We start from the raw sequence: 10,404 nt of genomic DNA, 5'->3' as shown, positions 1-10,404 counted from the left end.
GAAACAATAAATAACCTAGAAGATAATATAGGAATTTATCTTCATTATCATGGAGTAGGCAAAATTTACTGAACTTACTTTGAATATTCCTCAAACTTATTTAACTATAAAGTATGTGTGAGTGTGTTTAACACATTAGAAAAATAATTATTCCCTGAAACCCTTTAGGAAGGGCTACTTTGAGTCCTGTTTTCTTATCAAATTACCAAAGACCAATCACGATAATTAAAAGACAGAGATTATAAACTACAATAAATTTATAAGAACAGCTTGAAAGATAGTGCTGGACTCTGGGCTGGAAAAAAAGAATCAAGAAAAGAATCTTCCATTTTTTTTCACAATAAGATCATCAGATAAGAATTACTTTTGGCTTTGTGTCTAGATCCATTTCTAGTTTGAGAACAAAAGGATTACTAAAGTTGTATGAGTGTGTATGTCACAATTTCTGGCACCAAGAAATGTTAAGCAGAGAATTGAACACAATTTAAGCTTTTAAGTTTATTATTAAAAAAACAGTGATTAAAAAGATATATTTGTATCATTTATGCATAGATTCTTAAAAGTGTTCTATGACTAAAGTAGTTCAATTTTACCCTGTTTAAAGTAGATCACAGTAAAGGCATTTTTGTACCAGACTCTGTCTAGATCCATTACTCATTTTTTCTAAAAGGTCCTTAATGGCTCTAAAACCCACATACCTACTCTATAAACTGAGGATAATGTTACCTGCCCTTAATTAAATGATACAGATATGTATTTCTGTATAGAAGCTCTGTCCTTTAAATAAGCATAACACAATAACAAGTGTATACAACAGGAAGAGTAATTACCCAAATCTGTATGGGCAGTGGGAACTTCCTTTGTAAAAAGGTTGGCAGCGTGAAGCACTCTATCAAGGATTCCCTCAGGGGGAGGTGGCCAACCTTGTCTGGCACAAATTGGGTACTTAATGCAAATCCTGAATCTTTCACCTGACTAGGGAATTCTAAGAGTCAGGTGGTTGGCATGTAGCACAAAGACTTATGGGAAAGAGTGGTTCGTTTTCATCCTGCTGCTAATAAGACGACCAGCCTATATGTCTCTCAGTCATCACCAACTCATGGGATTGAGAGGGAGTCTATTTCCCTTCTATTAATACTCCATTTTCTGCAATGGGTCACCCGCACCTCCAGACGATATGTAACGGATTTGTTTCTTCTATTTCTTCCGATGTTGATTTGGCCTCATTTTAGTATAATATGCTTGAGATATGGATGATACATTGTGACGGATTTTATTTCTTGTTTTGATATTAATAATTGTGAGACGTCTGGTATGTGAATGTGCCTTAAAGTAGCACCTCATAAAGAATATGAATGCTGAATGTTGTGCTAAGTGCTTTACATGTATAACTCCACTGAATCCGATTTGGAGTAGCATAATATTTATCTTATGTCTACAATGAAAATATGAGGTCTCTAGAAATAGAGGATGGTGCCCAGAGTCACAGGCTTTATGCTCAGATTTGTCTAAACCCAAATTCCAGATTTGTTTTGTTTGACCAGTAGGTCATATAGAAACCTTTAGAACACACGGTGAATATGGGATTTGTGAGCTATGTGGGAATCCAAAGATGTGCAAGAAAGTTATAAAACAAATTGGGATAATCCCAAACTATTTATTCATTTGATGCTAACAGCTCACGATGTTGCTTAGATATGTTTTTTTTTAACATTTTAAAATTGAATTCAAATTTGATTTCAAAATACTGGTTTCCATCAATACACTAATAGGTCTAATAAATGAATAAAAAGATTTAGGTCATAATCTCTGGACTTAAACAGCTTGATTAATTAGAATCTTTATGTTTAAAAATGACACAAGGTTTTTAAGATGCTATGTACAGAATTAGAAGTTTGTATGTACAACTATTGTTGACCTTTTTTGGTAATAGTTGAGAGTTTGCACCTTTCACTAACCTCTCCCTCTTTTGCCCATTCTGCAGGCCCTGGCAACCGCTTTTCTTTGTTTCAACGAGTTTGACTTTTCTTCAGATTCCACATATAAATGATACCATGCCATATAGTCTACCTGTGTCTGGTTTATTTCACTTAACATAATGTCTGTCCTCAAGTTCCATCCATGTTGTTGTAGATGGCAGGATTTTCTTCTAAATTATGGCTGAATAATATCCCATTGTGTGTGTGTGTGTGTGTGTGTGTGTGTGTGTGTGCGCACCAGAGTTTCTTTATGCATTCATCTGTCATCTGTGAACACTTAGGTTGTTTCCATATTTGGCTATTGTAAATAGTGCTGCAATCATCTTGGGGATGCATATATCTTTTTGCATTAGTGTTTTTGTTTTCTTCAGATAAATATCCAAAAGTGGAAATGCTAGATTATAAAGTAGTTCTGTTTTTCATTCTCTGAGGAAACCCCATACTTTTTCTCTTAGTGGTTGCATCAATTTATATTCCTGCCAACAGTGGACAAGGGTTTCCTTTTTTCTACATCCTCCCCAACACTTGTTATTTCTTGCCTTTTTGATAGCAGGTGTGAGGTGATAACTCACTGAAATTTTGATTTGTGTTTGCCTAATGATCAGGGATATTGAGCATCTTTTCATGTACCTGTGGGCCAACTGTATGTCTTCTTGGAAAAATGTCTATTCAAAACTTCTGCCCATTTTTAAAGTGGATCGAGTTTTTGCTATGGAGTTGTATGACTTTTATACATTTTGGATATTAACCCCTTATTAGATACATGGTTTGCAAATATTTACTCCCAAGAAGTAGGTTGCCTTTTTATTTTGTTGATAGTTTTATGTACTGTGCAAAAGATTTTTAGTTTGATATAGCCCCAATAGTTTATTTTTACTTTTGTTGTTTTTATTTTGTTGTCAAATTAAAAAAAGAATTGTTGCTAAGATAATATAAAGAAGCTTACCGCCCATGATTTCTTCTAGAGTTTTATGGTTTCAGGTATTATGTTTAAGCCTTGAATCCATTTTAATTTTGGAGTGTAGTGTAAAATAAGGGTCCAGTTTCATTTCTTTGCATGTGGCTTTCCAGTTTTCCCAACACCATTTATTGAGAAGACAAACCTTTCCACATTTTATATTCTTGTCTCCTTTGTTGAAAATTAACTTTCTAAGCATGGGTTTATTTCTGTGTTCTGTATTCCATTACCTTGATCTATGTGTCTGTTTTTATGCCAATACAATATTGTTTTACTTATTATTGCTTTGTAATAGAGTTTGAAATGAAGGATCCTGAGTCCTCCTGTTTTGTTCTTCTCTCTCCAGATTCCTTTGGCTCTTTGGGATCTTTGGTGGTTCTATACACATTTAAGATTGTTTTTTTCTATTTCTGTGAAAAATGCCATCAGAACTTTGATAGAGATTGCATTGAATGTGTAGATTGCTTTGGGTAGTGTGAATATTTTAACCATAATAATTCTTTCAATCCATTGGTACCTTTCCATTTACAGAAGTCTTTTCATTTATTTGTATCTTCAATTTTTTTCCTTAATGTCTTATAGTTTTCAGTATATGAGTTTTTCATATCCTTGATTAAATTTATTCCTAGGTATTTTTTTGAATATTTATTTTTGAGGGAGAAAGCATGAGCGGGGGAGGGGCAGCGAGTGAAGGGGACAGAGGATCTGAAGTGGGCTCCATGCTAACAGCAGGAAGCCCAATGTGGACTTGAACTCACAAATATGAGATCATGACCTGACCTGAAGTTGGATGCTCAACCAACTGAGCTCCCCAGGTGCCCCTATTCCTAGGGATTTTATTCTTTTTGATACAATTGTAATGAGATTGTTTTCACAATTTCTCTTTCTAATATAAACATGTAACAGAATTTTGGGTATTGATTTTGTATCCTTTAAATTTACTGAATCCATTTATTCTTTTTTAAAATTAAAAAAAAAATTTAATGTTTATTCATTTTTGAGAGATGGAGAGAGACAGAGCATGAATGGGTGAGGGGCAGAGAGATGGGGAGACAGAGAATCCGAAGCAGGCTCTAGGCTCTGAACTGTCAGCACAGAACCTGATGCAAGGCTCAAACCCATGGACCACGAGATCATGACCTGAGCTGAAGTCGGACACTTAACCGGCTGAGTTACTTAGGTGCCCCTAAAATTTTTTCTAATGTTTATTTTTGAAAGAGAGAGCATGAGTTGGGGAGGGGCAGAAAGAGAGTTGGAGGCACAGAATCCGAAGTAGGCTCCAGGTTCTGAGCTGACAGCACAGAGCTGAACGTGGGACTTGAACCCACTAACCATGAGATCATGACCTGAGCGGAAGTCCACATAACAGGAAACCTAACCGACTGAGCCACCCAGTTGCCCACATTTATTAGTTCTAATAGTTTTTTGGTGGTCTTTAGTATTTTTTATGTTATATGATGTCATCTGAAATAGTGACAGTTTTACTTCTTTCTTTCCAATTTGTATGCCTTTTATTTCTTGTCTAATTGCTCTGGATAAGACTTCCAATACTATGTTCATTAAAAGTGATGAGAGTGGGCATTCTTGTCTTGTTCCTGATCTTGAGTACAATATTAGGTGTGTACTTGTCATATATGGCCTTTATTATGTTGAGGTACATCCCATCTATACCTGCTTTTGTTGTGGTTTGATCATAAATCAATGTTGAATTCTATCAAATACTTTTTCTGCATTTAGATGATCATATGGTTTGTATCCTTCATTTTGTCAATGTGATATATCACACTGACTTATTTGCAGGTGTCGAACCAGGCTTGCATTCCTGGAATAAATCCCACTTGATCATGGGATATGATCTTTTAATGTATTGTTGGATTTGGTTTGCTAATGTTTTGTGGAGGATTTTGCTTCTGTGTTTATCAGGAATATTGCCCTATAATTTTCTTTTCTTGTGGCATTCTTGTCTGGTTTTGATACAGGATAATGCTGGTCTTGCAAAATGAGATTGGAAGTGTCTCCTCCTCTTTAGTTTTTTAGAAGAGTTTGAGAAGGATTGGTATTAATTCTTCTTTGAATGCTTGGTAGAATTCACCACAAATGCTGTCTGGTCCTGGACTTTTATTTGTTGGGAAAGTTTTGATCACTGATTCAATCTCCTTACTAGTAATTTGTCATTCAGATTTTCTACTTATTTATGGTTCCACTTCGGTTGATTTTATGTTTCTAGGAATTTATTTCAATTTATTGATTTATAATTGTAAATAGTTTTTAATAATCCTTTGTATCAGTTGAAATAGCTTTTCTTTACTTCTGATTTTACTCATTTAAGTTCTCCATTTTTATTTTTCTTAGTGAATTTAGCTGAAGGGTTTTTTTCTTTAATTTTTTTTCAAGTTTGACTTATTTTTGAGAGAGAGGGCATGAGTTGGGGAGAGGCAGAGAGAGAAGGAGACACAGAATCTGAAGCAGGCGCCAGGCTCTGAGCTGTCACCACAGAGCCCGATGGGGGGGCTCGAACTCACAGACCATGAGATCATGACCTGAGCTGAAGCCAGACGCTTAACCGACTGAGCCACCCAGGTGCCCGGAAGGTTTTTACATTTTGTTTATCTTTTCAAAGAACCAGTTCTTTCATTGACCTTTTCTATTGTCTTTTTAGTTTCCATTTTATTTACTTCTGCCCTAATACTGTCATTTCTTTCCTTCTACTATCTTTGGGTTTCATTTGTTCTTTGTTTTCTAGTACCTTGAAGTGTAAATTTAGGTTATTGGAGACTTTTCTTGCTTGTTGAGGTAGGCTGATGCTGTTATGAGCTTCTCTCTTAGAACTGCTTTAGCTGAATCTATAAATTTTGGTATATAGTATTTCCATTTTCATTTGTCTCAAGGTATTTCTTCTATCTTTTGATTTCCTTTTTGACCCACTAGTTGTTGAGTAGCATGTCACTTAGCCTCCACATATTTGTGAATTTTCCGTTTTTTTTTTTCATGTAATAGATTTTTAGTTTCATACCATTGTGGTCACAAAAGTTAATGTGATTTCACCCATCTTAAATTATTAAGACTTCTTTTGTGGACTAACATATAATCTATCCTAGAGAATTTCCATGCATATTTTAGAAGAATGTGTATTCTGCTTTTAGATAGAATGTTCTGTAAATATCTGTTACATCCATGTAGTCTAACATGCCATTTAAGGCCAAGTTTTTTTTTTATTAATTTTCTTTTTGGATGATCTATCCATTGATGAAAGTAGGGTATTAAAGTCCTCTAATATGGGGCACCTGGGTGACTCAGTCAATTGAATGTCTGACTCTTGGTTTTGGCTCGGGTTATGATCTCATAGTCCATGGGTTCAAGCCCCACAACAGGCTCCATGCTGACAGTGCAGAGCCTGCTTGAGATTGTCTCCCTCTTCCTCTCCCTCCCTCCCCCCCCCTTTCTGTCTCTCAAAATAAATAAACTTAAAAAAGTCCTCTAATATTACTATGTTGCCCTTCTCCCTTTAGGCCTGTTAATGTTTGCTTTATATGTTTAGGTACTTCTATGTTGGGTGCATAAATGTTTATAAATGTTGAATTGACGCCTTTATCATTATGCAATGCCCTTATTTGCCTCCTATTACATTCAGTCTTTGTTTTAAAGTCTATTTTGTCTGGTATAAGTGCAGCTGCCCCAGCTTTCTTTTGGTTTCCATTTGCATGGAACATATTTTTCCATCCCTTCATTTTCAGTCTGTGTGTTCTCACATCTAAAGTGACTCTCTTATAGATAACATTTAGATGGATCTTGTTTATTTATCCATTTAGCCACTCTATACCTTTTGATGAGAAAATTTAGTTCTTTTATGTTTAAAATAATTATTGATAGATATGTACTTATTGCCATTTTAGTAATTGCTTTCTGGCTTTTTTTTTTTTGTAGTTCTATTGTTCTTGCATTCTTCCTTTGTAGTATGATGACTTTCTTTAGACTTATATTCCTTCCTTTAAAAAATTTTTTTTAACGTTTATTTATTTTTGAGACAGAGAGAGAGCATGAACAGGGCACGGGCAGAGAGAGAGGGAGACATAGAATCCAAAACAGTCTCCAGGCTCTGAGCTGTCAGCACAGAGCCCGACGCGGGGCTCAAACTCACGGACCATGAGACCATGACCTGAGCGGAAGTCTGACGCTTAACCGACCGAGCCACCCAGGCGCCCCTATTCCTTCCTTTTTAGCTTTTGTGTTTTTACTATAGTTTTTGCTTTGCGGCTGCCATGAGAGTTACATATAAAAACTTATATCTAAAATATAAGTTAGAGGACCCGTCTGCTATTACTGGGGCCTGGCTTTCCTCTCCAGCCCTGAGGGGGAGGTGGGGCTGTAGGACAGGAGGGGAATGGGCCAGTCAGCAGGTGGACAATGATGCTAAACTTCTGCAGTGCTGCCAACTCCAAAAGGAAGAGCATATAGTGGGATCTAGCCTTCTTCAGGCTCCCCCAGGATCTGGCCAGATTCCACAAGTGGGGGGAGAATTATAGGAGAGCAGACTTAGAGGGTAAAATACCTGATCAAGTAAATAACTTATCAATTATATGCCAGACACTCTGAGACCTCTAAGATCTACAGAATCATATATTTTGCAGAGGCATCAGATAACTAATGAATGATTGGGTCATTTTATTTCTCAAAATTAAAGCAGATAGTTGTGAAGTCATTGGGAGGGTCCGTATAGGACAGTTCTTCGAGATAATGTGAGACCAACAATATTTGATCTTACCAGCCATTTGAGCAATCCAATAGTGATACAGAAAACAAAACAATTGAGTGAAGATTAAATCAGGACATTGAAATAGAAAGACTGATAAAACCTTTGAACAGGAACAAAACGTAAAGAAAGAAACAACAGCAATGCTCAGAACCCCAGTGCTGGAGAAGGTAATAAAGAACAGGTTGAAGAAATTTTACCTTTAACCCTTGAGTAAAAAAGAAAACAAAGAAAACTTTAAATCTTTATTTGAAATCTTGGTTCATACGGGAAAACAAAACATACTTCTGGATAAGCGTGAAACTGATGAACTCCCAGAGGGTCTCTTTACTCCCGATAACTTTCAAGCACTGCTGGCATGCTGGGTAAATTCTGGCAAGAGGTTCTGAGAAAGTGCTTTCAGACAACAGTGGTTAACACGTTGTTCTGCTCAAAAACACAGCAGACACAGGTGCTAGAGGTCTGTGAGAGCGGTATTCGGGAGGAAACCGCTCAGGGAAATGAGAGTATCTCACTTCATCACTGACGACGTAGAGGACGTGGCAGGGGAAAAACACTTGCCTGTGTTGGTGAGGTTTGTTGATTTGTCTCATAACCTGAGAGAGGAATTTATGGGCCTCTTGCCTTACAAAGCTGCTGCAGACATTTTGCCTGTGAAATCTCACACGACGGTAACTGAGAAGTGGGGACTGAACCTGGCCAGGCTTACACTGTGTCCAGTGGATTTTCTTCCAAAACACAAGTTGTTGCCTCTAGACCTTTAGAGAAATATCCCCAAGCTGTCTACACACTTTGCTCTTCCTGCATCTTAAATATGTGGTTGGCAAATTCAGTGCTTGTTGTGGGAGCATCTGTTGCATTAGGAATGATAGAGGACGTTTGTTCTTTCTTCCATCCATCTCTATAACTGCTTTTAGAGCTTGGCAATGCAATCTCTGCCCTCTTTCAGAGCAATGAGGAAAAGGGTAAAAGAACTGAAGGAAACTTGCCATTCTGAGTGGACAGGCAGGCATGATGCTTTGGAAATTTTGGAGGACCTCCTACAAGCACTTGTTTTGTGTTTCAATGATATAAGTAGTGACAAAAATATTAGCTGGAATGACTATATAACTGGTAGAGCATTTGTACTCTAGTGTAGAAACAGATTCTGATTTCATGGTTACCATCGATGTTCTTAAAAATGTTCTATCTTTTTACAAGAGCCTTTGGAAAATCTTCAGGGGCAAACGTCCGATGTCTTCTTTGCAGTCAGTAGCTTAACTCTAGTGCTGCATTGACTAAATGAAATGATGGAATATATTGAAGTTTATCATGAATTTTGGTTTGAAGAAGCCACAGATTTGGCAATGAAACTTGATACTCAGCTGAAACTCCCTGGGAAAATCCACAAAGCCTGGCAAGGTAGCCTGGGATCTCAGCTAACCTCTGAGAGTTACTATAAAGAAACTCTAAGTGTTCCAACCATGGAGCACATTATTCAGGTACTGAAAGATATATTCTCAGAACAGCACCTCAAAGCTCTCAAAGGCTCATCTCTGGTACCCTCTGTCATGGAACAGCTCAAATTTAATACATCGGAGGAGCGCCGTGCTGACGTGTACAGAAGTGACTTACCCAGTCCCAACACACTCTCGGCTGAGTTTCATTGTTGGAGAATCAAGTGGAAACAGAGGGAAAGATAGAGAGTTTCTACCTACGACTTACAAAGCCTTGCATCTGCCAGATATCAAGTTTTTTTTCTGATACTTCTGCATTGCTGAAAGTCCTATGTAAGATCTTCCTGTGATGAAAGTTGAGAATGAACGCTATGAAAATGGGCAGAAGTGTCTCAAAGCATAACTGAGGGACACTTTCACAGACCAAAGGCCAAGTAACTTGGCTTTGCTTAACATAAATTTTGATATAAAACATGATCTGTATTTAATGGCAGATACATATATCAAACTGTACAAGTAAGAGCTTCCTACAGATAACTCAGAAACCATTTAAAATACCTAGGAGACTTTTAAAGTAGGTTTTCTCTTATGTTTAATATTTGGAAAAATCTAAGAAATTTGGGAACATCTTACAGAAAAGCTGTCAGGCGGATGTAGGCCACTTATGACCTATCGACCTCTCATTGAGTTCATTAGCCATTGATAATCTACTTACTTAACTGTTCTTCCAGAAGATAGCATTGAAAGTGCCACATTATACTTCTATGGGATCTCTGCTAAGGGCACTTTGGAATTGTTTCAGTTTAGTCATTTTATTTATTTTTTATTTTACAGAACGTGAGCGGGGCAGAGGGGCAGAGGGAGAGAGAGAGAAACTCAAGCAGGCTCCATGCTCAACACCGAGCCTTACGCAGAGCTCGATCCCACAGCCCCGGGAACATGAACTGAGGCGAAATCAAGGGGCAGATGCACAACTGAGCCACTCAGGCGCCCTGTTAGTTAAGTCATTTTAGATATAACATTTACTATCACTGGATCCAGTTGTCAGGTATTGAGTTATCAGCTCTTAGAAGAAATAGATTTTGGGGGTTTTTTGTTCATTTTTTTTCTTAATGTTTTTATTTATTTTTGAGACAGAGAGAGACAGAGCATGAGCAGGGAAGGGGCAGAGAGAGAGCAGACACAGAATCGGGAGCAGGCTCCAGGCTCTGAGCCATCAGCACAGACCCCGATGCAGGGCTCGAACTCATAGACCATGAGATCATGACCTGAGCCAAAGTC

General features: G+C 37.4%; 1 pseudogene; it reads left to right on the top strand.

Annotated features, from left to right (window-relative positions):
* Positions 1 to 7,344: 7,344 nt before the first annotated feature.
* On the top strand, positions 7,345 to 8,380 carry LOC109268885 (52 kDa repressor of the inhibitor of the protein kinase-like; annotated as a pseudogene).
* Positions 8,381 to 10,404: the final 2,024 nt, after the last annotated feature.

Source organism: Panthera pardus, unplaced genomic scaffold (genome assembly GCF_024362965.1).
Source record: "Panthera pardus isolate Hobbes unplaced genomic scaffold, ASM2436296v1 HiC_scaffold_8, whole genome shotgun sequence".
Lineage (NCBI taxonomy): Eukaryota > Metazoa > Chordata > Mammalia > Carnivora > Felidae > Panthera > Panthera pardus.
The sequence above is the reverse complement of the archived record's forward strand: the minus strand, read 5'-3'. Positions and strand labels throughout refer to the sequence as shown.